Source organism: Mus caroli, unplaced genomic scaffold (assembly GCF_978045245.1).
Source record: "Mus caroli unplaced genomic scaffold, Mus_caroli_1 scaffold_11, whole genome shotgun sequence".
NCBI lineage: Eukaryota > Metazoa > Chordata > Mammalia > Rodentia > Muridae > Mus > Mus caroli.
Window position 1 is genome coordinate 119,248,710 of NW_028227266.1, and position 24,816 is coordinate 119,273,525.

Sequence of the window (24,816 nt, forward strand, 5' to 3'; positions counted from 1 at the left end):
ACATAGGACACGACCTCAGCGCATTGACCTATGAGATTTAGAACTGAGATTTAGAGTTTGAAATCACCGCCGTAGCGCTATAGAAGCTTTATTCTGACGGAGTCGCTGCTGCCAGGCAGTTGACACTGACAGGTGTTCCCCAGTCGACGCTGCTGAGGCTTAAGTAGTGGGTCTCAATATCTGGGGCCTTGGGCTTGCTGGATGAGCAAGTGCGGCCCTAGATTGCAGGACAATCTCAACTCCTAGCCATCCTTTGGGGACCATGGACTGCAAGCACGCGCCCCAGTGCACTCCTCACTGGCAGTAGTCGAGGACTCACTATCCCAGAGGTGCAGCGGTTATGGGGGCGCACACAGGATTAGAACCCCCTGAGCCAAGTGCGAGGTAGTCAGTGTGTGTTGAATGAGCGAGCGTGGCTAGCTCAGTAAATTCCCTGGAGAAGAACGTAATCCAGACCGGAATCACAACGGTGCCTTAAAAATACCTTGGGGTGGGGGGCAGTGAAGTGAAAGATGTTGATGCAGGCGGGCCACGAGTCTTTGGTGAGGCTGGAGCCAGCAGATCGCGCTGTTCCTAGGACTAGGAAGGCCCAGGTTGCGGTGACCCATCCTTCAAGCGGGCGAGTCTCCAAGGATGCAGAGCCTGACTTCAATACTAGGGATGACCTGAAGTTAGGGCTGGTTGAGTGGGGGTGCTCACGATCGCGACCCCCGCACCGCACTGCGCCGCAGCCCGCAGCGACCCGGGTGCGCGCAGCCCCAGCCCCGCCTCTTCCCTATGCGCCCCGCCCCTCCCGGCGCGTGCCACCCGCGCACCCGGGGAGCTCGCGAGGAACCCGCGGGGTAGGCGGCCGGTGTCCCGGCGCAGGCGCGCTGGTGTCGCCGCCGCTCCCGCCAGCCGCCCCGCACGCGCCCCCGCCCCGCCTCCGCACGCGCCGCCGCCCCGGGCGCCTGTGATTGGCGGTCAGCGGGGCCCGCAGGTGGCGGCGGCCGCAGCGGCTTGGGCTGGCGCTGGCTGGAAGCCTGGAGCGGGCGCCTCCCTCGCCGCCGCGCGCCCTCGTCCTGCCCGCGCTGCCCGGCTCCCGCTGTGACTGCGGCCCCAGCTCGGGCGCACCGGCGATCTGCAGCCTCGGGATCGCGCGCTGGACGCAGGCTGCGGCAGGTGACTCGGGGCCATCCGAGGCGCGGTGGCTGTGAGCCTGGCCGCCATCCATGAGCTCCGCCGCCGACCCACTCCAGGCCGGCCACCCCGGGTGAGTCCTCGAGCCCTTCCCTCCGCGCCCGCAGCTCGATGCCATGCTTCCCTGCCACGTTGCCGCAACTTTTGGGGTGGGTGTCTGAAGATGTCGCGCGCGCGGTCCCCCGCACCTGGTGCGCGTCTGGGGCCAGGGCTGCGGGACATGGCCAGCCTGCCTATGCGGAGGGGACGGTGGGGACTTGGACTTAGCCTCGACAGAGTCAGATCCGCCTCTTTCCGTGGCTACGGGGGCGGGAGCTGACCCCTGTGTTTCCCCGATGGCCACGTAGCGCTCGGGCTGCGGTGCGCCGCGCACCTTGCTAAGGGATCCGCGCTCCGGCGGGCGCCTCAAACCACCCGGTGCGCACCCGGCAGCCGGCCAGCACGGACCACGTGACTCTTTTAGACTCTTAATGTTTGTAAAATGGGGCTAATTAGGGACTCGCCGAAGGTCACGGCCAGGGCACAACATTAACCCCCAAGGCAGACTGCGTCTGGGCTCAGCCCCCGGTTGCCTGAGGAGGAGAGGTGCGCTGGTGAGGCACTGGGCGCGGTGTTCCTTCATCCTGCTCTTTCTCCGTTCCTCCTATCTTCAAAGACAGGAGACTTGTTGAGGTCTCGAGCTCATCCACAGGGTCTCAATAGCGGTTTTGGGGGTAACGTCTGGCTGTCTTCCGTGTGAGCGTGCTGTGGAGTATTTGTGTGGTGGGAACGCTCACAGTTGCCGCATCCGAGGCTCCATCCTCTTCTAGTCACTCAATTGACTGATGTTTCTGCAGAGTGTGGAGTCCAGGACTCTGCTAAGCGCCAGGGCTTACATAGACTGTGTTTGGCTTCTGGTCTCCCAAATAAACCTTGTCCTCAGGACGTGTGTCCCAGCTGCTCTTTCAAGACACACCAAAGGGAGGGAGCTGACACACCGAAAAGCAGCTTTCTCTGAAGATCTCTCCCATCCGCTCAGACTACATTTCTGTCCGCCCCACCCCTTACCTATAATATACATTTTGTTTATTATCTTGAGACTTTCCCAGGGACGGGAGAGAGATTGTTCCTCCTGCCCTGCCATTTCCCTGTTCCCACATGTCCTTCTCACCCTCTGACCTCCAGCTGCAGTTTTGATACTCAGTAATGACACTGTTACACATAGTCCTGGGATAATTGACAGGCGTTTTTTTTTTTTTCTTTATTTCTCCGCGCCCCCCCCCCCCCCCCGCTCCTGGGGCTCCCGGGGTACTACGATGTGAAAAAGCGCTGGGGTTGTGGTAGAGGGAAGATGTTGTAAGGGATCTTTCGGGAGGAGTGATATGGAAATGAGGTGATTTCAAGGATTTGACAGCAACAACAGGACCCTGTTTGCAGATCTAAATATCTTTTTCTAGAGATATTTAGTTTTGGTAAAGCTTTGAAGACTGCTTTCCATCTTCAGATTGGAATCCAGTGGGTAGCTGTTTTCCTGATCTTCCCCCCACCTATGGAGGGGGTGCCTCTGAACTAGAAGTTGTGTCTCTTTAGCTGGGGACTCTCTGGAGGTATAAGGAGAAATTGCCTCCCCTCCTCCAACCCGCCTCGTGGTGTATGGTTGTTTCTGGGCATGTGTGTGTATATATAGTCAAGCATGAATGTCTCTTTGAAGAAGATGTCTGTGGCAGGAGTCTTTTTGAGATCTGGATTTTATCTTTCTGTGTGGGAGAGGGAAGGATGGAATTCACTCACGTTTGGGAAAATGTCCTGCTAGCCACATCTGGTGTTAAACTAGCAGTCTTGTAGATCATGTCCGGGGTGGGGTGGGGGGGTGGTGAGGTGGGGGAGTGGGGTAAGAAAACATGACGGTGACTTGGTATTCAGATCCATTTGATTCTCTCTGGCCAAACGGTGCCTCATAGAAACAGTAGCACCCCCTCCACCACCTCCATTTTTGCCTGCTTAGTTCTGATTATGTTTGAAGTGGTCTTATCTCAGAGTTCAGGGAAAGCAGAACTCAAGGTCTTCAGCCTTGGTCAATTTGTCTTAACATGTTATTAAAGTATAATTGCAAAAAAGTTTTACAGCTCAAAAGTGTACATTTAGGGTTGGACAGACAGCTCAGCAGTTAAGATCACTGGCTGCTCTTGCAGAGGACCTGGGTTCGGTTCTCAGCACCTGCGTGTTGGCAAATAACCATCTGTAACTCCAGTTCCAGGGAATCTGACATCCTATTTTGACCTCTACAGGCATAAAACACACATGGCACACATATATACACCCAGGCATGTATACACAGATAAAACAAAATAAAATGGGTAAATATTTAGAGTGTATATTTGATGGATTTTAATAGACTAGCCACACCTGTGTATCTGGTGTTCAGACTAAGAACAAAAAGCTTCGTAGTTTCCCTGTAACTCATGAAGGGCAGCAGCCCCAGAGGCAGCTGTCACCTTGTTTAGTTTGGCCAGGCAACATTCACTTCATCTTTATCCCATCATTTGCCTATCAAGCTGAAATGAGAGCTTCCTAGTTCTATGTCCTTTAAGACAATGTCTTACCTATAGCTCAGGGTTCATGGGATTCTCTATATAGTCCAGGCTGAACTCAAACCTGTGGTGTTCCCCTGCCTCAGACTCTGGAGTACTGGTATTAATGGTGTGAGCCATCTCTGGCTTAATTTTTTTTAACCTTCCTTTTTAATGAGCTCAAACCAAGAGTCATTTATCTATGGCAGACAACTAGTAGAAAAAGTCTCATCTTAGGCTCTGGGTTGGCTGTCCCCCCCATTCACGGATGATCAGTGTCCTTTGATTGGGGTGATGGGAGACCCCGGGTATAGCAGACACTGAGCAGTGGGGTTCAGTTTACTCCCTGTATCTCTCTCCCACCGGGTACATTTGAATGGCGCTCATCTTAAGTGGTGTGATATAAATGAAAAAATATGAATGGCTTTATTTCTAATTCCTCAAAGTCAAAAGTTGGATGGAATCATAACATTTCAACTCATCTATGACCTGTCGGGGCTGTTGCCACATAGTGGCCACATGTTAGCTGGAGAACCCAGACACCCACCATCATGACAGGGATAAAATCCAACAGCCCAGGATCTCCAGAAACAAATAATGTTCACAAATAATGTTTTCTGCTCTCTGATTGGAAGGCCCCTTTTGGTCCCTACTACTAAGTCCATGGATAGACTCCATCTGGGGTTTGGGGGCTGTTTTGTGAGCTGAGCCAATGCTGCCTTTTCCTCAGTCCTGTGGGACTATGGTGGCACATCCTTGGGGTATTAGAGAAAGCTTGGCTAGGTATGTGTGTTATATATCAACCTAGAATCCCCCAACAGTTTGAAGGTTCTCTTTCACAAGGCCAAATGGCTTCTTTCACAGAGCGCTATCTATGGTGAGTTTTAAGGAACGGATAGGTTACTGGGATAAGTTCTCTCAGCATCTTGCAGGGAGAGTTCAAATCAGGAGGTGAGGATGTGAGATCTGGCATGGAGAAGGCTAAGTGAGGCAGCCCCCTGTCGATGCCTGTGTGGATGAGTGTTGTGCTGTGTTCTTTTGGTGACTGTATTCTTTTTCACCACTGTGACAAAACTCCTTATGAGAGCAATTACGGAAGGAAGGATTTGTTTTGCTCACAGTCCCAGGATGCTCGCTGTCATGACTGGGTAGGTATGGCTGCGGGATCGCAAATGTAAGGTTGCTGTCTTAGTCAGGGTTTCCATTCCTGCACAAACATCATGACCAAAGCAAGCTGGGAAGGAAAGGATTTATTCAGCTTACACTTCCACATTGCTGTTCATCACTAAAGGAAGTCAGGGCTGGAACTCAAGCAGGTCAGGAAGCAGAAACTGATGCAGAGGCTATGGAGGGATGTTACTTACTGGCTTGCTTCCCCTGGCTCGCTCAGCTTGCTTTTTTTATAGAACCCAAGACTACCAATCCAGGTATGTCACCACCCACAATGGGCCCTCCCACCCTTGGTCACTAATTGAGAAAATGCCTTACAGCTGGATCTCATGGAGGCATTTCCTCAACTGAAGCTCCTGTCTCTGTGATAACTCCAGCCTGTGTCAAGCTGACACACAAAACCAGCCAGCACAGTTGCTGATCTCACATCTGGATCCACAGTCAGGAAGTGGAAAGATGATGCTGGTGCCCACCCAGTTTTCTTGGGACCCCAGTTCGTGGTACAGTGTCACTCACTTTCAGGTTGGCCTTTTCTTCTTCAGTTAAATGTCTCTGGAAACACCCTCGACCGACAGGCCAGAGCTGTGTCTCCCGTGTTTCCAAATAAGGTGCAGTTGACATTGAAGATGTAGCTCGTGGGGGTGAGAATGGACAGTGCTTATGTGCACTGGGTACTGTACAGCACCTTTCTCTTTCCAGGTCTCAGAATGATGGCCTTTCTAGTTATAGACAAATCTGGGCTTCAGAAGTTCAGTGTTGGGCTGGAGAGATGTCTCCGCAGTTAAGACCACTGGTTGTTCTTCCGAAGGTCCTGAAGTTCAATTCCCGGCAACCACACGATTACTCACAACCATCTGTAATGGGATCTGATGCCCTCTTCTGGTGTGTCTGATGACAACTACATATAAATAAACCTTTTAAAAACAAAAGTTCAGTGCTCTTTCCAAGTTCACACGCTATTTGAGTCAAGGTGACGGTCAGGGGCTGAGTCTCCAAGGCAGCTTCCCCAGATGGCTGCATCCTCCTACTGGGCGGGCGGTGAGAGCTTCCTGCCACTCTGTGTCCTCCTTGGCATCTGTTAGTTGTACTTAGGAGCCAGAGATAGAAGACTCTTCCTGAGCATGGGGCGGGGGGAGTTCCACCAGGGATGTTTGAGGACTTGGAATCAAATTCATGCCACCGGCCACATTGAGACCAAGTGTGTGCCTTTCAGTAGCTACTTCCTCTTTGTGTTAAAATTCAGTTGTCATGGAAGACTGTCTTACCTGGTTCTGTATTATTATTATTATTATTATTATTAAACCTCTAAAGATGTGTTGATGTTCATTGACCAGTATAGATTTATTAGTTAGTTTTAATGCTGTGATAAAACACCATTACCAAAAGCTATTTATGGGGCAAGGAGTTTATTTTGGTTTAATGTTCCAAATAGGGAGTGAGTCTCTAATACTGGGGAAGGCATGGCTGTAGGAAGCTGACTGATCACATTTCATCATACAGGAAGCCAAGAGAGTGAAGAGGAAGCAAGGCTAAGCTCTAAACCTTCAAAGCCCGCCCGCCCCCAGTGACCTCCTTCCTCTTGCAAGGTTCCATGCCCTAAAGGTTCTGTAACCTTCCCAAACAGCGCCACCAACTGGGGACCAAGTGTTTAAATACTTGAGCCTGTGGGTGGCATTTCTAATTCAAACCACCACAGTAGTTTTGTCCATTCTTATGAAACAACAACAAAAAGCAAAAATACTTTGTGTCTGTCTTGCGCGGATCCGACTTGCCAGCAAGAACTACGCTGCAACAGGATCCTTCTGCACACGTTTATTGGGAGAGCTTGATTGCAGAGGCGAAGAGACCCCAAGCCCAGAACTGGTGCTGCTTATATAGGCCTAGGAGAGGCATGTCTCACACCCGGATTGGTTGTGCATTCTACCTCATTTGCATGTTCCTCATCTGATTGGTTATTTTCTCTCAGTACCTCACAAAACCTCATTAACATACCTCATTTGCATGTCTCACATCTGATTGGTTAACTCTCTTAGTACTTTGCAGAGCCTCATTATCATGCCCAGGCCAGGCAGTGTTTTGGCGAAAAAACTTTACTGCATAAGTTCACATTGGTTGTTTGCCCAAACTTATGCATGGTGGCCAGCAGTAGCCTGCGCCACCCTGCAACGGCACATGTGGCTTCCCACATGTCTGTATATATGACTTATGTATTTGTGTGTGTGTATATATATATGTATACATATATGTATGTATATATAATGTGTGGGTTTATATGTATGATTGTGTGTGTGTGTGAGAGAGAGAGAGAGAGACGTCTGTTTGCATGCCTGCTCATACCAAGCATGTGTGTGGAAGTCAGAGGACAACCTTGAATGTTGGTCTTCACACTCCACCTTGGTTGAAGCAGAGTCTTTTGATGTTTACAGCCACCTCCAACAGGCGAGCTGGCATGAGACCTTCTGGGTGCTGCCCACTGCCACTGCCCAGCTCACTGTAGTGCAGCAGGAGTTACAGATGCTTGCTGTGGTGCCTGAATCTTTATATGGCTTCTGGGGATTTGAACTTAGGCCTTTGTGATTCATCTTTAATTCACCTGGGTTCAAACATTACCCATTGGTGGACAATAAGAGATCTCTCCCGTTTGCCGTAAATGTCCTTGATAAATCTTGTGGTCCTATGTGAGTGTCTAGTGTCTGCATTCCCGGACTGAGTAGTACCTGACCAGCCTCTCTGTGGGGTTTGGTCCAGTGGGGTTTGTCGATTACAGTCTCGGGCTTTTGTGACTCTCCTCTTTCCACTACACCATGTTGAGAGTTCCCATTTCTCCTGTCTTCCACTGTGGCTGGTTTAGGTTTGATTAATCTTAGTGACTGCCCTGGAAGTGCTGACACCGTATACACCCCTGAGAGATTATTTTATTTTTCTCTCTGCCTTCTGTCCTTTCTCACTGCAGGGCTTTTCACCTCTGAACTATATGTCTTGGTCCACTCACTCTCAGACTCCTCTTTTGGGCCCAGGTCAGACTAATAATGATAATTTAATAATAACAGTGATCGAGACAATGGAATGCTTGTCCATCACCTGGGACCTCAGAGGCGCTTGCAGTCGTCATAAGAAGGGCCTTCCCTCTCATAGCTGATCCCACCAGGCCAGCTGTACCAGAATCGGCTCAACCGCTGTCTGCCCTATGACACAGCCTTTGTGGGAGTCCACAGCCTATTCAGTTCTGCAGTGAGACGCTGCTGACGTTTATATTTATGTGTCGTCTGAGGCAGAGGTCTGACGGCTTTCTGTAATGGAAACCATCTATCTTGTTATCACGGAATGAGTAATTTGTTATTTTCTCATTTAACTGTTGCCGTCTCAGCCAGATACTGATTTTGGTTCGCTTTGCTTCTGGCTCTGTCTCTTGACTCTGTTCTGCCCCGTTTGTCTCGTGATTCCTGGGTCAATACCAGTTTACTTAGTTACCAAAACTTTGGAATAAATCATCCCGTCTAAGACTTGTTCTTCAAAACTTTCATATCCACTCCAGACTCTTTAGGCTTGAATATGAATTTTAAGCTCTTCTGCCCCACCCTCCCCCCACCCCTCCTGCCCCCACCCCAAGTCCTACCATAGTTTACCTTGAATCTGTAGTTTACAGAAAGGATACTGTCCATCCCTTTTTTCAGTTGGCATGTCTTACTCATGGATGGTATCCCTCAACAAACGTTCCTTTTAGATGGTAATGAAGCTCTGTGACACTCTCCAGAAAGCTCTAGGGACTTGGATGCTTTAGAGTTGTTTATGTCATTTTAAAATTAACATCTGCATGGAGGTATAATTCACACTCGGCACAATTCACTCAGTTAACACTTATAATTCAGAGTTCGAAGTAAACCCAGGGCGTGCAGTAAGTGAACAGCACAGTCTCATAGCCTCACAACATCCTTGTTACTTTCAGAAGAAAACACCTGCCCAGCAACAGCTCCCCCCTCACTGCTTACAAAGCACCTGTAGCAGCAAACCAGCACCAGTGCCAGGCTGGGCACTTGCCCACCCTCGGTTACCAGCACCAGTGCCAGCCTGGGCACTTGCCCACCCTCGGTTACCAGCACCAGTGCCAGCCTGGGCACTTGCCCACCCTCGGTTACCAGCACCAGTGCCAGCCTGGGCACTTGCCCACCCTCGGTTACCAGCACCAGTGCCAGCCTGGGCACTTGCCCACCCTCGGTTACCAGCACCAGTACCAGCCTGGGCACTTGCCCACCCTCGGTTTCTCCTACCTGGGATCATCCGGCGATACAATAAATGCCACCTTGCTTCTGACTTCTTTCACTTAGTTATGACTTTGAAGCTTTCCTGTGTCGCAGAATCATCGGTGCCTGCCTCTGTAATGGTGTATTCTGCCCTGTCTGCACAGTGCACCTTAGTCGGCCATTCCCCAGCAACTCGCTGCCTTTACTGTTCTTTCCAGTGGGATCTTTTTGCAGATAATTACATTAGTTAATTGGTTATGGCCAATATATAGAAGCCAGTTTGTGTACTAGTTGGTTTTCTTGCGCTGTGACAAAAATACTGGGCAAAACCAACTTATACCAAAGGAAGGTGGATCTCGGTGAGCTCAGTATTGGAAGGTAACTTTACAAGAGTTGATAAATATGCAGAAGCCCAAACAGTGCCTGACCCATTCCAAAGAGCATCAGTTGATCGGGAGTCATGAAGAGCAGGCCAGAGGCAGGACTGCCCAGATAGGATACTTCGTAGGCGATGTGGGATTTGAGACTGACAGGATTTAATTTATTAAGATAAGACACATGCGTTATATAGGACTACCTACCGGTGAGCAGAGAAAGGAGGAAATTAAAGCCCGCCCTAACTCCGCAGTTGCTTCTAAAAGTGCTGCATTCTTTGTCCAGCAGACTTTTGATTTTCGTCCAGATGGATGCAGGGTTGAAAAAGCTTTGCTTTCAAACCCCACTGGCTGGGAACCTTCCTGGCCTGAGAGGTATCATCACATGGAAACACCCACTAATGAGCTGTCCGCTTACATTCTTGTCCCCGTTCTGTTGTTTTAAAAGTAGTAGGTGCTTGCCTGCCTAAGCATCCTTTCTATTGGCTAACCATTCCATGAGTGCTTATCTGCTTGGGAGAATGGGTGTTTGTTAATTGGCCAGGTGCTTGGCAGAACCTTCAGTGGGGGCAGATTGTATGTGTGAAGGGGGGCGTGGAGCTGCACATAAGGATACCCAGGGAAGCAGCTCCCCCAAGCTTCACCCTTTGTCACCTGACCCAGGGTACAGAGTCCAACATCGAGCAATCGGTTCTTGCCCTCGAGGACCACAGTTGATGCAATGGTGCCATTAAAGCTGTTACAAGGCAGGGTTTCTGCTCAGTTGCTGGCAGTGGGGAGACCAGAACAGCACAATGCAGTTTGAAGGTTAGGAAGGTCAATGGCGTGGAGGTGTCCAGGTCCTTCACAAAGAGACTGTACCTGCTTCCTACCTAAGAATGAATTCCTTACATTCCTTTAAGGAGAGTCAAGAGTGCTTTATGAAGCTGTGTATTCAAATGTGTGTGTGTGTGTGTGTGTGTGTACAATATTAAGGGTCTTCCTCAACCTCTCTCTACTTCTGCTAGGCTGGCTCGTCAGTGAACTCTAAGGATCTGACTGTGACCACTTCCCTAGTACGTGGATTATACATGTGCTGTTGTGTGGGTTATACATGTGCCATTGTGTGACTTTTTTGGAGATCATAAAGTTGAGTCTGTATGATTATGTGGCAAGTATTTTGCTCTCTGAACTATCTCTTAGTCCTTGCTTATGTATTTTTATCGTAACTGTTATTCTTCCTATATAATTAGAGTTAGTTTGTGTGTATATTTATATGTCTCACTCATTGAAGATAAGAAAAACCCTATGGAATGCCACTCTGTGGCTTCAATTTACAATGTTCTGTCATTGAGGAGACAGATGTGCGCTCTCCGGCTTCCATGAGCATAGCCATGTTGTGGTCTGATAATTTAGTCTCATTGAGCAGACCTTTGGGGAAAGACAGGTGTCTGGAAGCCAGAGGAGCCCTTGGCCTTGGGATCTACCCTGGCTGTTTGTCAAAGTCCTTCAGCAGTGGCTCTTTGACTGGGTCGGAGCAGCTCAGATAGCTGTGAACTGCTCTCAGACTTCTTTTTGTTAGGAATTCAGGGTTGTCTTGTAAGCTGCGAAGCCGGAAGCCAGAAGCTGGGGTTGTGTTTCGGAATTGGGAGGAAAAGCAACCAAAGCCTCTTTACTGTTCCTTTCTGATCATAGACTGTGACAGTTCCTCTCAACTGGATGGAATTTAGAATAACCATGGAAACAAACTCTGGCATACAGAGTTTCTATATTATGTTAGACACACTTTAAATGAGGGTGGCAGCATCCGTGGGCTAGCTCCTAGACTCAACCAAGAGAAGACAGTGATCTAAAGACCAGCATTCATCACTTCCTGCTTCTTGACTGCAGATGTCATGTGACCTGCAGCTCGTCACTTCTGCCACTGCTTCTGACTGTATTCCTTTAAACTTCTTTCTTAGATTCCTTCGGGTCAGGTGAGTTGGTTACAGGATGAGAAAAGTAGCAATTATGTAGCTAGATCTGTGCGAACATGTGTCTTCAAACTCTGTTTGTCTTGACCCATCATGTCCAGTTTCATTTCACTGTGTCCCTTTAACCTCAGGAAACATGGCACCTGCTGTTTGCTTTCTTGTTACACAAGTGCGGTTCCATTGTTTTGTTTCCTTTGAAAAATAAGTTACAAATTGTATTTGCTACTTTTTAAAAAACTGCTGTCCAGGGCAACTTAATAGAAGAAAGGGTTTGTTTGGGCTTATGGCTCCATCCCTGCCGAGGCAGGGCAGCAGGCAGGCATGGCTGCTACAGCAGCAAGCTGAGAGCTCACATCTTGGACCACAAGCATGAAGCAGACAGAGAGTGAACTGGAAATGGAATGTGTCTTTCAACTCTCAAAGTGACATACTTCTTCCTGCTAAACTTTCACAAACAGTGCTACCAACTGAAGACTTGGTGTTCAAATACATGAGCTTATGGGGGGTCGGGGGGGCATTCTCATTCAAACCGCCACACTAATCATGAGGAATTTTGATTACTGGGCTGATACACAGCACAGCCTCTGTGGTTTAATCTACTCTCTAATTAGAACAGCTAGAATGGCCCCCATAACTGCATTCTTGACCGAAGTCTTTATGAGACTGGTCAGGGCATTTCTAGCTTTGTGGTCCAGTGGGAAATTTCCCCTGAGGTCTCTGTGCCTCCCAAGTGAGAATCCTTCCTTTCACAGCTCCAGATACCCAATGCTTGCCCTTCCGGTTAGCATCTCCATAAGCTGCTGTTTGTGTGTGTTCCTTTCTACTCAGGAACCTTCCAGATACTGGGGAAAGGAGGACTGTAGCAGGAAGGGGCTCTGCCCAGGCCTCTTCCCATCCCCAGCCTGGGGCCCTTCCTCATCTTTCCAAAGGCATAAATTATTTGTATTTACCAAAGAACCAAATTTTGCCTTTCTCCTCTCTACTGCATCATTCTATTTATTAATCTCTGTTCTCATTTAAAAAAAAAAATCCCCTCCCTCTTTTATTCCCTCCCTCCCTTCCTTTCTCCTTCTAATTCTTTCATTTTGAGACAGAGTCTTTCTATGTAGCCCAGGCTAGCCATGGATTCATGATGATCCTTCTCTCTCTCCTAAGGACTGACTTTGTTAGAGCGCACCGCCATGCTCAGCAGGCTTTTGAAAGTCCCTTCAGATGGCAAAGCATCGACTTTCCCTTTATCTGTGTGCATCCTGATTCTGTTTCTAACCATTGCTTCAGTGGTGTTGGCAACCGAATGTTTTGCGATTTTGTTGTTACTTTTCTGTTCACATAGTTTAAACATTTCAATTATACTTTCTTCTTTGGTTTATGACTTAGAAGTTGTTTTCTTTTTAAATACAGAACTTTAATTTTCTTTTTTACTTTAATACAAAGAGGATGGGTCCACATGATTCCAGGTTCTTAAAATCTGTTGACGTTGTTTTATGGCCATTTTAAGAGTTTAAGACTTTCACTGCTGCATCCACAGCTATGAGTATGCTCAGGCCACAGAAGAGGCTTGTCTCTAGTGCTCTCCACTGTGGGAAAAAGAAGGTCTTGCTGGATCCCAATGAGAGCAATGAAATCGACAATGTTAACTCCTGTCAGTAGATCAAAAACCTGACCAGAGATGGGTTGATCACCGGGAAGCCTGTGACCGTCCATCCCCAGGCTCGATGCTGGAAAAACACCTTGGCCTGACGGAAGGGCAGGCATAAGGGCATAGGAAAGAGAAAGGGTACTGCCAACGCTCGGTTGCCTGAGAAGGTGACCTGGATGAGAAGGGTGAGGATCCTGCGCTGGCTTCTCAGGAGATACCGGGAATCTAAGAAGATTGACCACCATATGTATCACAGCCTGTACCTGAAGGTCAAAGGGAAGCTGTTCAAAGCAAACGGATTCTCATGGAGCACATCCACAAGCTGAAGGCAGACAATGCAGGCAAGAAGCTCCTGGCTGTCCAGGCTGAGGCTCTCAGGTCTAGGACCAAGAAAGCACGGAAGTGCCGGGAGGAGCGCCTCCAGGCCAAGAAGGAAGAGACCATCTAGACTCTGTCCAAGGAAGAAGAGACCAAGAAATAAGGCTTCCCTCGTGTCTGTACATAGTGGCCTGGCTGTGGCCTCACTTGGATCAGTCATTAAAATAAAACAAGCCTTTGACAGTTGCCCTCTTTTTAGAAAAACAAAACAAAACAAAACAAAACAGAAACAAAAAAGAAAACAAAACAAGTTTAAGACTTAAGTGTTGTCCTGGAAAGGCAGTCATTGGTTGCAGAAATACCTATTAGTCTGTCAGCTCACACCTAGTCCTTTGTGATAGTAAAATGAATGCTCCATTTCTTACTGTTATCTTGGCAGTTTGATTAATCAGTCATGAAGAAGTCTATAAAGATCAACTAGTTTTACTTTGTGTTCTTTCAGCTTAGCTTTGCACATTTCTTTTTATTTATTTTGTTTATTTCTGGTTTTTATTAGTTCTTTAAGAATCTCGTACAATGTATTTTGACCATGTCCACCCCTCCCCCAGCTCCTCCTAGAGCCCCCTCTTCTTTTCCCTACCTGCCCAATCTTGTGTGCTCTTTTAAAACATTTTATATCTTATTTTTAAAGCCATCAAGTCCAATTTGTGCTTATACTCTTGTGCCTTCCACTGGAGTGTGGTCAACCCAGCAGGGACCACACACACCCTTCAAGAAAACTGACCCCGCTCAGCATCTATCAATTGCAAGTAGATACTTGGCTAGGGGTGAGACTTAATGCCCACATCCCTTCTCCCTATTGGGATTTTGTCTGGCTTGAGCTTGCACAGGTCTTGTGTGCTGTCCATCAATCCCCCGTGAGTTCACAGGTACAGCTACCCCACTGTGACTAAAAACACCCATCACCTCTGGCTCCTACAAGCCAGTGAGCCCTGTGCCTGGATCTCTTCCTCAATGAGCCCCAAGCCTGGGATTGCTGTGGTATATTCAAAGCCACATGTTAAATGAGTTTTAGTTTAATTTGCATATGGCCCTCTTAACTTCTAATAACGCATTTGTTTCTAAGTCTGTGTATAATGAGGCAGAGTTTTTCTTGCCTTTTTCAGGAGCCTCATCTTTTTCTCTTACTTTTACCATCCAGAGCTCAGAATATTTTTATCTCACTTGTGAAACCATTTGGAGGTATCAATAAAGCCTGGAGTTGTTTATCCCTAACCTGCAAGTTTAGGTGTGAACTGTGCCTACTTCTTAATATATTTGATTTTATCTCACCATCCTCCTGTGCTCTCTTGGGTGGGTGTTCTGATCTGTGAGGCTCCAGTCAGGCAGCTGCTGAGGTGCTTGAAGCCTCAGACAGCACTGAACCTGTGTAGTTACTTTTCTTACTGCTGTGACAAGACAGGCAGCAAAAGGCAGCTTAAGGAAGGGTTTATTTTGGTTCATGGTCTGATGATACAGTGTAACCTGGTGGGGATACAGGAGCAGGAGGCTGCTGGTTACATTGTACCTGCCGTCCTGAGTAGAGAGAGATCAATGGCTGAGGCTTATACCACATCATCTGGGCTCTGGCAGTCTTGGGCAGTCCTCACCTTTCAGCTCTGTTGTTCAAAAGCTCCAGATGCCAGCCATGGACCTACAGGGTGCAGTGTACCCTTCTGGGGTCTGGGTTGGCTGATCTCCCCTGCTGTCCCCTCCTTACCTGTTTTGAGTGGGTATGCTTGCTCTGAGCCATTCTATATTAGAAGTCTGTAATTTGTGCTTTGATATTCTAGTCATTATAATGTAGAGTTCTTCTTGAGTCTCAGAAGGGACTTTGGCCAATGTTGGGACTGTGAAGATGTGGGGGCTCTTATGTGAATTTAGAATTCATGTTGTGAGATAGCCAGGAGCCTTCGAAGATCAGGAAAGGAGTGCTATGATTCACAGTGATATGTTTGGGTGTCAATTTGTGGTAGTTTAACCTTCATTGGCAGTTTGACTGGATTTTAGATCATCTGAACACATCTTTGGTTGTGTCTACGAGGGTGTGCATGCCTGTGAGAGCATTCACAGAAAGTTTTGACTGAGGCAGGGAGAGCCCTGTAAACGTGGGCAGCATTGTCCCGTGGACTGGGGCCCAGAATGGAAAAGGAGACAGGGAGCTGAGCACCAGATTCATCTCTCAGCTTCCTCGCTATGAGTGCGATGCGACCAGCCATCTCATGCTGCACGTGCCATGACACCCCTGTCTGGTGGACTGTGTCTCCTCAGACTGTGAGCCAAGATGAACTGACCCTTCATTTTTATCAGGTATCTTCATCAGAGTATCTTCAATCCACTCGTGCATGTTGTATTTCCCCTGTACCCTGTGGTGTTGCCACACAGTGGAGGAAATCCGTCTTTACACCTCCCTTGCAGTGCTCCTCCCGTACTGCAGGCCACGTGAGCGCAAGCTCCTGGGATCTGCAGCAGCTGATCTGAGACCCGAGACAACTAAGGAGTGACTCACGGGGATTGTGGGGACTGGACAAAGGAATGATTCATGCCTCAGGTGGGATGGAGTGGGACTGTGCAAGACTTCATCATGCCCCTTAGAATAGACTTCATCATGCCACTCAGAATACCATGCAATTTAAAGTTATGAGCTGCCGGTTTCTGGAATTTTCCATTTAATACTTTTAGACCAGGGTTGACCATAGGTAAATGAGCCATGGGAAGTGGAGTCTCAGGCAAGAAGAGCTGTGTCCTTAGGTACTCCAGCTGTTTTTTGTATTGATTTACAGACACACACACACACACACACACACACACACACACACACACACACACACTGGGTTCTATGTCTTCTTTCCTTACTCAAAAGCTTTACCCTCCCTTTCTCGTTCCTGACATTTATTGTGCAACCACAGTAGCATCCATACTAGCCTTGAAACATCTAATGTGAACCAAATTCATTTTCATTTTCAGTGTTTCCAGTCTTTAATTGTCACTGGCCTTCTATTGAATTTGTATATCAGTGTTTCCTATTTTAGGTCAAACTTAAATCCTCCATGTGTGTATAAGACTTCTATTTTTTCCCATGGTTATATAATTATTGATAACACTCTACCATGTCCCACTGTCTACTTCTTTTGAGATAGGTCCCTCACTGGCCTGGACCTCACCAGTCAGGCATCCCTGGTCTCAGTTCCTGCCATATTTCTACACTTGGCTTTTTTTTTTTTTTTATGTGGGTTCACCACCCTAGCCATCTCCTTTTGTATTGTAATTTGTCTCTTGTAGCTGCTTTAGCAACTTCTTTGTGTCTTTGATGGTCTCAGTCTCAGCAGGGCGCATGCTATAATGGCTTTGCTTCTATTCCGCTGACACTTAGGATTCTCTGAGCTTCTGAGATGTGCGTGTTGACACCTAATCAATGCTTGCTCGCTTGGGAGCTTCTTAGCTTCATATGTTTGAATACTGTTTCTCCAATTTTCCTGTCTCCTCCTGCAACTCTGATGGACACATCTAGGAATCACCTATGACCTATAGCCTCTGTATCACCTATGACCTTTAACCTCTTCACGGGTCACATCCTTGTTTCATGCCACATGTTGGCCTCTTTTTGTTTTTCCTCCTGAAGACCTTGCGGTGTTTGTGGTGATACCCACTATGTCAGTGAACACTAAGTCTGTATTTCTAGTTTTATTTTTTTGAGACAGGAGTCTATGCACCCCAGGCTACCTGTGGAAGGGTTACAGGTGTGTGCTATCCTGCCTGCCTGGGTTCTCGGTGAATTCTTTCTTCTTTAATTATTTATCTTTGTGTGCACATGAATGCAAGAATTCAATGGCACTTCAGGACTCTGTCTCCTTCCATGATTTGGGTCCTGGGGATCAAACGTAGATCATCAGGTTTGGTGCCAAGCGAATCTACTCACTGAGCCATCTTGCCAAGCCCAGACCTATATTTTTAGACTAGGCTTCTCTCTTGGCTCTCTTGTGTGTGCACCTTACTCAGTGCCTCCCCTGGTTGTGCAACGTTTTGAAAGCTAAGCTCTTGATTTCTGATTTTTTTTTCTTCCCAGACCTGTTCTACTTGGTGCTTTGGTGTTAATCAATATAAAAATTATTTTCTTGGTAAGATAATACATTCACTTATTCTTTGGAGCCTCAGGAACACAGGCAATGCCACCACACTTCTCTCCTTGTTCCAAACTAATATTTGTAATCTAGTGTATATTTCTCAAGCATAAACTGTCATCATAATTACTTGGTTTATATCTAAGTGATTGTATAAGTATAATAAAGTAATTGTATCCAACACTTCATGATATACACAGTAGAGAAAACACAGCTATATACCAGAACCCCCCCACATGTATGCACACACATGTATACACACACACATATGTATACACAAATATCTCCAAGAATTTTTTAATAGTTGAATTGAGTGTTAAAGCATGTTTAAGTTAATTATAATCTAATTAAAAGTCCAGCTCAGTAGTGTTAACTACATTCACACTTGACCAGCTGTGGATGGCAGCAGCCATATTAGTCAATGGTGGTAGGACTATTCCTGTGGGAATGTGTTGGTCAGGGTTTGAGTCTCTTATATATAAAGAAATGACAATCCAAGACTAATTATCTGCAGCTGAGTTAAAGGAAGAAGTTAGAATTGATTTGCAAAGCCTTTGGCGGTCTATTGATCCGAGGAAAAGCCTTTCTTCTGATGCTTGTTTCTATAAAATTTGAAGTTGGGGAATTGTGGAATAGAGAACAACCAAGGCAGGTCCGTGCTCCCCCTCCCACCCTTTGTCCCTTGTCCCTTGTAAGGCCTGGCTTTGAATGCGTTTATTGTTATGGAAGCCATTGCAATGTCTTCTTCCTTCATGGGACAACCTGAACATGGCTGAAGCTAGTACACATTCTCTTTTCTTCCCTCATCTCTGCCTTCATGCAGGGGCTGCTCACGGGGTTATCAACAGAAGTCAGAGCTTCGTTCTTCTTGGTAGAAAACCAGAGCGGCTCACTTGGTTGCTAGTCAGACAGGAAGGCAGAACCCTGGCCACTTGACCCTTTAAGATGAGCTATTCCCAACTGGGTTTAAAAAATAATGTTTGGGTCTTGGGAGGACAGACAAGCCGGTGCTTAAGACCTACATCAGGGAAGCAGTCAAGAGAACTTGAAGAAAATCTCACCAATATATGTGGTACAGCCCCAGGGAAATCGGAGGTCAGAACACTCACTTCTCATGTGGGAACTAACTGACGATCTGGTCAGCAGAAAATCAAGTTTTGTTTTGTACAGATTTATAGGTAGTTTGGGATTCACTGTTGAAACAGATAACTGATTTTAGTGTAAATCCTTGTTGACACAAGCGGGATGGTTTAGTCATGGGAACATTGTTGCTGGTCTGTTTTATCAGTGAGGCGGAGCCACCCTAACCTGCTTCCCTGCAGACAGGTCTCTAAAATGGCTCAGGAGCCTCCTGCTTTTGACCTTAGACCTAGTTACCTGACTTCTAGCCAAAGGGAAAATGAGACCTGAATGCGAAACCTATTTTGGCCCAGAGGTTTGATCCAGGAGCTCTGTTAAATAGCAAAGAGTTGGAATCAACCCAGATTCACAGCAGGAGTAGGGGGTCCACAAAAATGCATAGTAGATAAAGAGTGACCCAGTCAGTAGGAGGGGTACTTCCCAGGGGGCTGCCCATGTGGGCTGTGTCCTTGCGATAAGGTCATAGTGAGAAGGGTCCATCAGATGACACCACCTACAAACAGGAGTATGCCGATTGAATACATCAAACTGTCAGCAGTTTGCTTGATGGAATCCAAGTGGCTACTTTTCCTGGACAAACATGCAACACTGTTCAGGTCTTCCTACAGGGGGTTCTCTAGGGGGCTACAGAGAGTCTCATAAAGCTTAAGGAACAAGTTCATAAGAAAGAGACTGGAGGGCTGGTGAGATGGCTCAGTGGGTAAGAGCACCCGACTGCTCTTCCGCAGGTCCAGAGTTCAAATCCCAGCAACCACATGGTGGCTCACAACCACCCGAAATGAGATCTGATGCCCTCTGCTGGTGTGTCTGAAGACAGCTACAGTGTATTTACATACAATAAATAAATAAATCTAAAAAAAAAAAAATTAAAAAAAAAAAGAAAGAGACTGGAAAGGAGGCCAGAGGCACAGCGCTGCAGGCCTAACGACTTTGCAGTGCGTCACTGTTCCCCATTGACAACTAGACTCGTTATTGAGACTCCAAGAGAAAGATGAACTACAGAAGGTGCCCTAGCCTGCCTGGCACGATGCATGGCCTCACCTCCCACCCCTGTCTGTGCTTAACTCCCGACTCCCTTTAGTCTGGCGCAGCTCTGGGCACGAGTTGTTATTCAAGCAATGTGGGGGAGTTTGGAATCTGGAGACTGGCTGATTCTGCAAGCCAGCTAACGTATACCATGCTATAGGGTCTGGCCTTTGGGTTTTGAGAAATGGAGGAGAAAACTTGAAATAAATACCCAGAGGACTCCATATAAAATGTGGAATAATACTCAGACGACATGACTCTCTAAAACCACTGACTCAGCCCTCCCAGCTCCTGGGGCCTCACACAGGTGCAGCTGTGTGGTGAGGTAATGCTGAGGGTCCCTGTAATCCTGTCAATAGGATTCCAACACACACTCTAATTACTCCCGAAGTGCTGTGTTTTAATTAAATCGAGTGTCTCCAAACCCCCTGCCAACAGACGATGCATCTCCAAAGCATAGCTGGGTGTGTGAAGCTGCCAACAGGCCAGGCTACGGCTAAAGGTTGTTAGGCCGTCTCCTTCCTGCCATGCTCCTGAATTTAGATTTCTTCTCCTGTCACCTGGAGCGAATCTGAACCCCCTTTTCTTATCTACCTAATAGGAACAAGCTATTATCTTGGCACGAGTCCCTTCAAGATGCTCTTATGTGTATTAGAGTATGACACGGTTTGAGGGGGCTACCTGAGCACGTGCTTCAAGTATTGTGTTTTCTTAAGTGAAAACTGGAGAGAGAGAGAGAGAGAGAGAGAGAGAGAGAGAGAAGAAAGATAAAAGTAATTTTGCTTTTTAAAAAAAAATTCAAGCCTATGCCTACTGGAGACCCCACAGCCTAAAAAGAGGCAGAGTCACAAAACTTTATAATGAGTTTTATAATGGGTGAACCAAAGATTATGAATAGGTTATTCTACCAGCTCACTGAGGGATATGGTTCATTATGGAAACAACGAATTCCAGGGTAACCAACTTCACAGCCAGACTTCTCTTTGTGGCAAAATGAGTGTGTACGTTGGAGCTGGGGAGATGGTTTGGTAGTAACGTGCTTGGGCAGAGGCCTGAGCGCAACCCCTATCACCCAGCTGTCAGGGCGGGGGGGGGGGGGTGCAGTGTTGTCTGTGATCCTAACACTGGGGAAGTGGAGTCAAGCAGATGCCTGGAGCTCACTGAGCAGCCAGTCTAGCCCACTTGGTAAGCTCTATGCCAGTGAGAGACCATGCCTCAAAGAACTGTGGTGGGAGCTGAAGGGATGGCTCTGTGGTTAAGGGCACTTGCTGCTCTTGCAGAGGACCTGAGTTCAGTTCCCAGCGCCCAGGCCAGGTGGCTCAGCACTGCTGGTAACTCTAGCTCCATGGGATTTGACACTCTTCTGGCCAGCAAATGCAGGTAGACAGAGCAACTCTGCATGTGGTTTCTCCTCCATTTTCCTCTAGGGAGGAATCATTGTCTTTCTGTGACAGAGGGATGTCATGGATAACCCTCCCACAGTGCGGCTACCTGTCTCTCCCTCCTCTTGCTGAAGCCACTGGAAATACAGGTCCGCAGTGGGAGGGAATTTCTACAGAGGAAATGCTTGAAGTTCCATGAAGGCATTTAAGAGTTGTCTAGTTGCACCCATTTCGACAGGCCTGTCTTTGTACCCGTCCCAACAGTGCCTAGTTCTGACAGTCCAATCCTGTGCTTCCCTTCTGGCCCAGTCTTCCGGGTATATTCCAGTTCAGGTCCCTGTCAGCTGTCAGAGCTGCATTGCTTGCTCTTGACCGTGTCACATGAAGTGACTGAGCATGTCCAGGAGAGCTGCCATGAGACTAGCCTAAAGTGGGCCTTTTCTGCACACATGGGTTCTAGCTCCTGAGGCACCAAGCACCCAGAAGCTGGTTTAGAATTTTAACTTAAAAAAAAAAAATCCTACCTTGGAAATATTGAGTTTGCTAATTATTTGCATGCCATCTCCTTACAACAACTACCTATTTTTCTTTGTCTGTGTTGAAGAATATAGTTGGGGCCATTTTCTTTTCTACTTATGTATCAACAGTGTAGAGTTTCAAGGCTTTATGTTGGATCTTAGGGACTTTTAAGGCACTTTAATTTCAATCGATCCTACCTGGCATGGAAGAGTTGGCCTGCCTTAGTAAAGGCCCTTGGGCAGAACGCGGTGACCTTTTACACAAGTTTTTTTTTTTTTTTTTTTTTTTTTAATAGGCTGCTCTCAAGTTGATCAGTCCATACACAGATGCCATTGGACAGAAGCAACTGAGTGAGGGCTGAGGCTGGATGGACTCCTGGGCGGGAGGGATGGTCATGTGACTTTCTTTAAGTTCTGGCATGGATCCAGCAGTTCTGAGAACCAAAGCTTAGTCCACGACACAGACCCCCCACTAGTCACGTGTTCCAAAAGGAACAGATAAAAACATCTCCTAGAGCGAATTTGTGCTACACTTAAACAATCTACAAGATCTAAATTTAATTTAATTATGCAATATGGAAAAACCTTCCCAGAGTTACAGAGCGATTCTGCAACATGCAGATCAAAATATAAACCAACATGGGTCACAGGACTCAGTAGAGGTTAAGGGATGATCCTGTCCCTGCCTGCTCGGGCCAAGCTTCATTCTTTCCCCCATGCCTATAATCCTAGTTCACAAACCATCTGCCTTAGTGCCTTTAGGACCAATCTTACTGTTCCTTTAATCCCAGCTCAGTAGACCTTATAAGATGCCAGGGTCTCCCTGGACACTCACATCCTGGACTCTTTCTGATCTCTGTTCTTTCTCCTCCACCTTGACCTTTTCCCATCCCCTGTCGGATCTGCTGGTCCGTGATCAACAGCTGTTGGGATATGGTCCATTCACAGTAGACTCTGTTGACCAGGGAAAGATGATTTCCTGAGTCCAGTGAGTCAGCTGTTATTCTCATCCAAAACCATACCAGGTACAACTGGCCATCATCATACGTCCACCCTCGGTACACATAGGCATCTCTTTAAACCAAATTAATCTCTACATAAAGACAAAACCGAGGCCATTCTTGTGCCCCACATCACAAAGTGTGGTACTCCAGACAGCTGGAAGCTCACTCTTCCTGCAGAAGATATAATGTCCTAAGCTTAAATATTCTGCTATAAAATTAACACACGCATTTAAGATACTTTTGTTTCAATTTTTATATATTTGAATGTTTTTTACTGCATTTATGTATTGTATGTATATGCACCATGCATGTGCCCAGTGTCCTCAGAGGCTGGAGGAATGCATTGAGTCCCCTAGAACTGGAGTTATAGCTACCACGTGGGGGCTGTAAATTCAAGGTCCTCTTCGGGGCAGCAAGTGCTCCTAACCACTTTACCTCTCTACCCCTTAAAAATCAATATATTTTACGTGATGGCCTTTGACTAAGGAACCTTTTCTGTTGAGCAGGCCTTGACATTGCCTCCTCCTGTCTACTCCATGTGCCAGCTTATGCATTCTTATGAGGCTGGCCCATTCTTTGGGGGCTATCTAATGATTCTTTATTTATAGTCCTCCTAGACTCTATTCTAAAAATTAAGGTTTGACAAGGACAGGATTCATAGGATATTTAGGCCCAAGTTCCAAAGTCTGTGACTACAAGACCCCCTGGAGTTCCCATGATAAGAACCCAAGCCCTATTGGAATTAGAGAGATGACTCAGCATCTAAAAACATGGCTGCTCTTCTAGAGGACCCAGGTTCAGCACCCTCATGGCCACATACAACTGTCTATAACTGTGGTGGTTGGAATGAGAATGGCTTTTATAGGCTCCTATATTTGAATGCTTAGTCACCCAAGAGTGGAGCTGTTTGAAAGGATTAGAAGGATTAGGAGCTCTGCCTTGTTGGAGGAAGTGGACTGGCCTTTGAAGTTTCAAAAGCCCAAGCCAGGCCAGTCTCTCTTTCTCTCTGCCTGTGGATCAGGATGTAGCTCTCAGCTTCTGCCCCAGCACCTGCCTGCATGCTGCTGTGCTCTCTGCCATGATGATAATGGACTAAATCTCTGGCACTGTAACCAAGCACCCAATTAAATACTTTCTAAGAGTTGCTGTGATCATGATGCCTTGTCACAGCATTAACACTGTGACTAAGACAGTAACTTAGTCCCAGGGGATCCAGGGGACTGCATATCTGTAGTGGACAGACATTCGTGCAGGCAAAACACTCATACACATAAAATAAAAATAAATAAATCTTTTTTTTTTTTAAATCCAAGCACTGCAAGCTGTTGTTGGCCTGTAGTTGAGATCTGTACACCAAATGGATGCTCCTAAATTAGTCGTTTGTTCCTTCTTAAAGGTACATCCTCTTTTCTTGTCTACTATTAGCCAACTTAATTCATCTGTTTAGGGAACAAATGGGATTGTGAGTTTTATCTGACTGTTTGATGGCAAATTCAGAATTGGAGATGTCTGAATTAATGAGGTTTTACTGTGTTTTTAAATGATGTTTTATTCTCTAGCCTAATTAATTATGTGGTCTCATTCCAAATATAGTTACGTACAAGTTCTTATACGAATACATATTTTATTACAGACAGAAAAAACGGACCAGGTGTTTCTATAGTTGAAGGAGCAAAGACCTTCATTCTCTAGTTGAAAGGAAAAGAGACATTTCTGGCGCACGGCAGAGCTGTGTGTTTTGTCAAGTGCCCCTCGGTGATTTTCTGTGCAGGGGCTCTGTATGAAAGTGCCTTTCGGACAGGAAGCAGGCAGGGAAAAGCTGAAGAGGCTCCACAGGCCTCTGCAGTCCCCAGAGAGTCAGGACAGACGTGGGGGGTTGCAGACACATCTCTACCGACAGCAGCACAGAAATAGCCTGTGATCTCCTACGGATACTGGACTTTTGTTTCCCTCTAAGAGCAGCGATTACCTATAAAGCCAGAAAGATGACATCAAGGTTTATTATAAACAAGGTCATTCTTTGTGAAGCGTGTTTGTCTTTGTGAGTATGTAGATGTGTGCTCTGTATGCCTGTGTTATACACTGATGTGCCCTGAGTTGTGTAAACATTTCTCATTGGAAAAGGAGTTTTAAGTGGAGAAAGCTTAAGAAGCCCCTTTGGGGC

The 24,816-nt window shown here is 46.9% G+C and overlaps 1 protein-coding gene and 1 pseudogene across 1 annotated transcript in view; both read left to right on the top strand.

Annotated features, from left to right (window-relative positions):
* The first annotated feature begins 991 nt into the window (after nt 1–991).
* The window catches only part of Myrip (myosin VIIA and Rab interacting protein), a 169,351-nt gene continuing 145,526 nt past the window's right edge, over nt 992–24,816 (top strand). The window contains exon 1 of the mRNA XM_021172036.3: nt 992–1,252. The gene's annotated coding sequence lies outside the window, so the exon portion shown is untranslated. The remainder of the gene's footprint in view (nt 1,253–24,816) is intronic.
* LOC110301537 (large ribosomal subunit protein eL19 pseudogene) lies at nt 12,996–13,585 on the top strand (annotated as a pseudogene).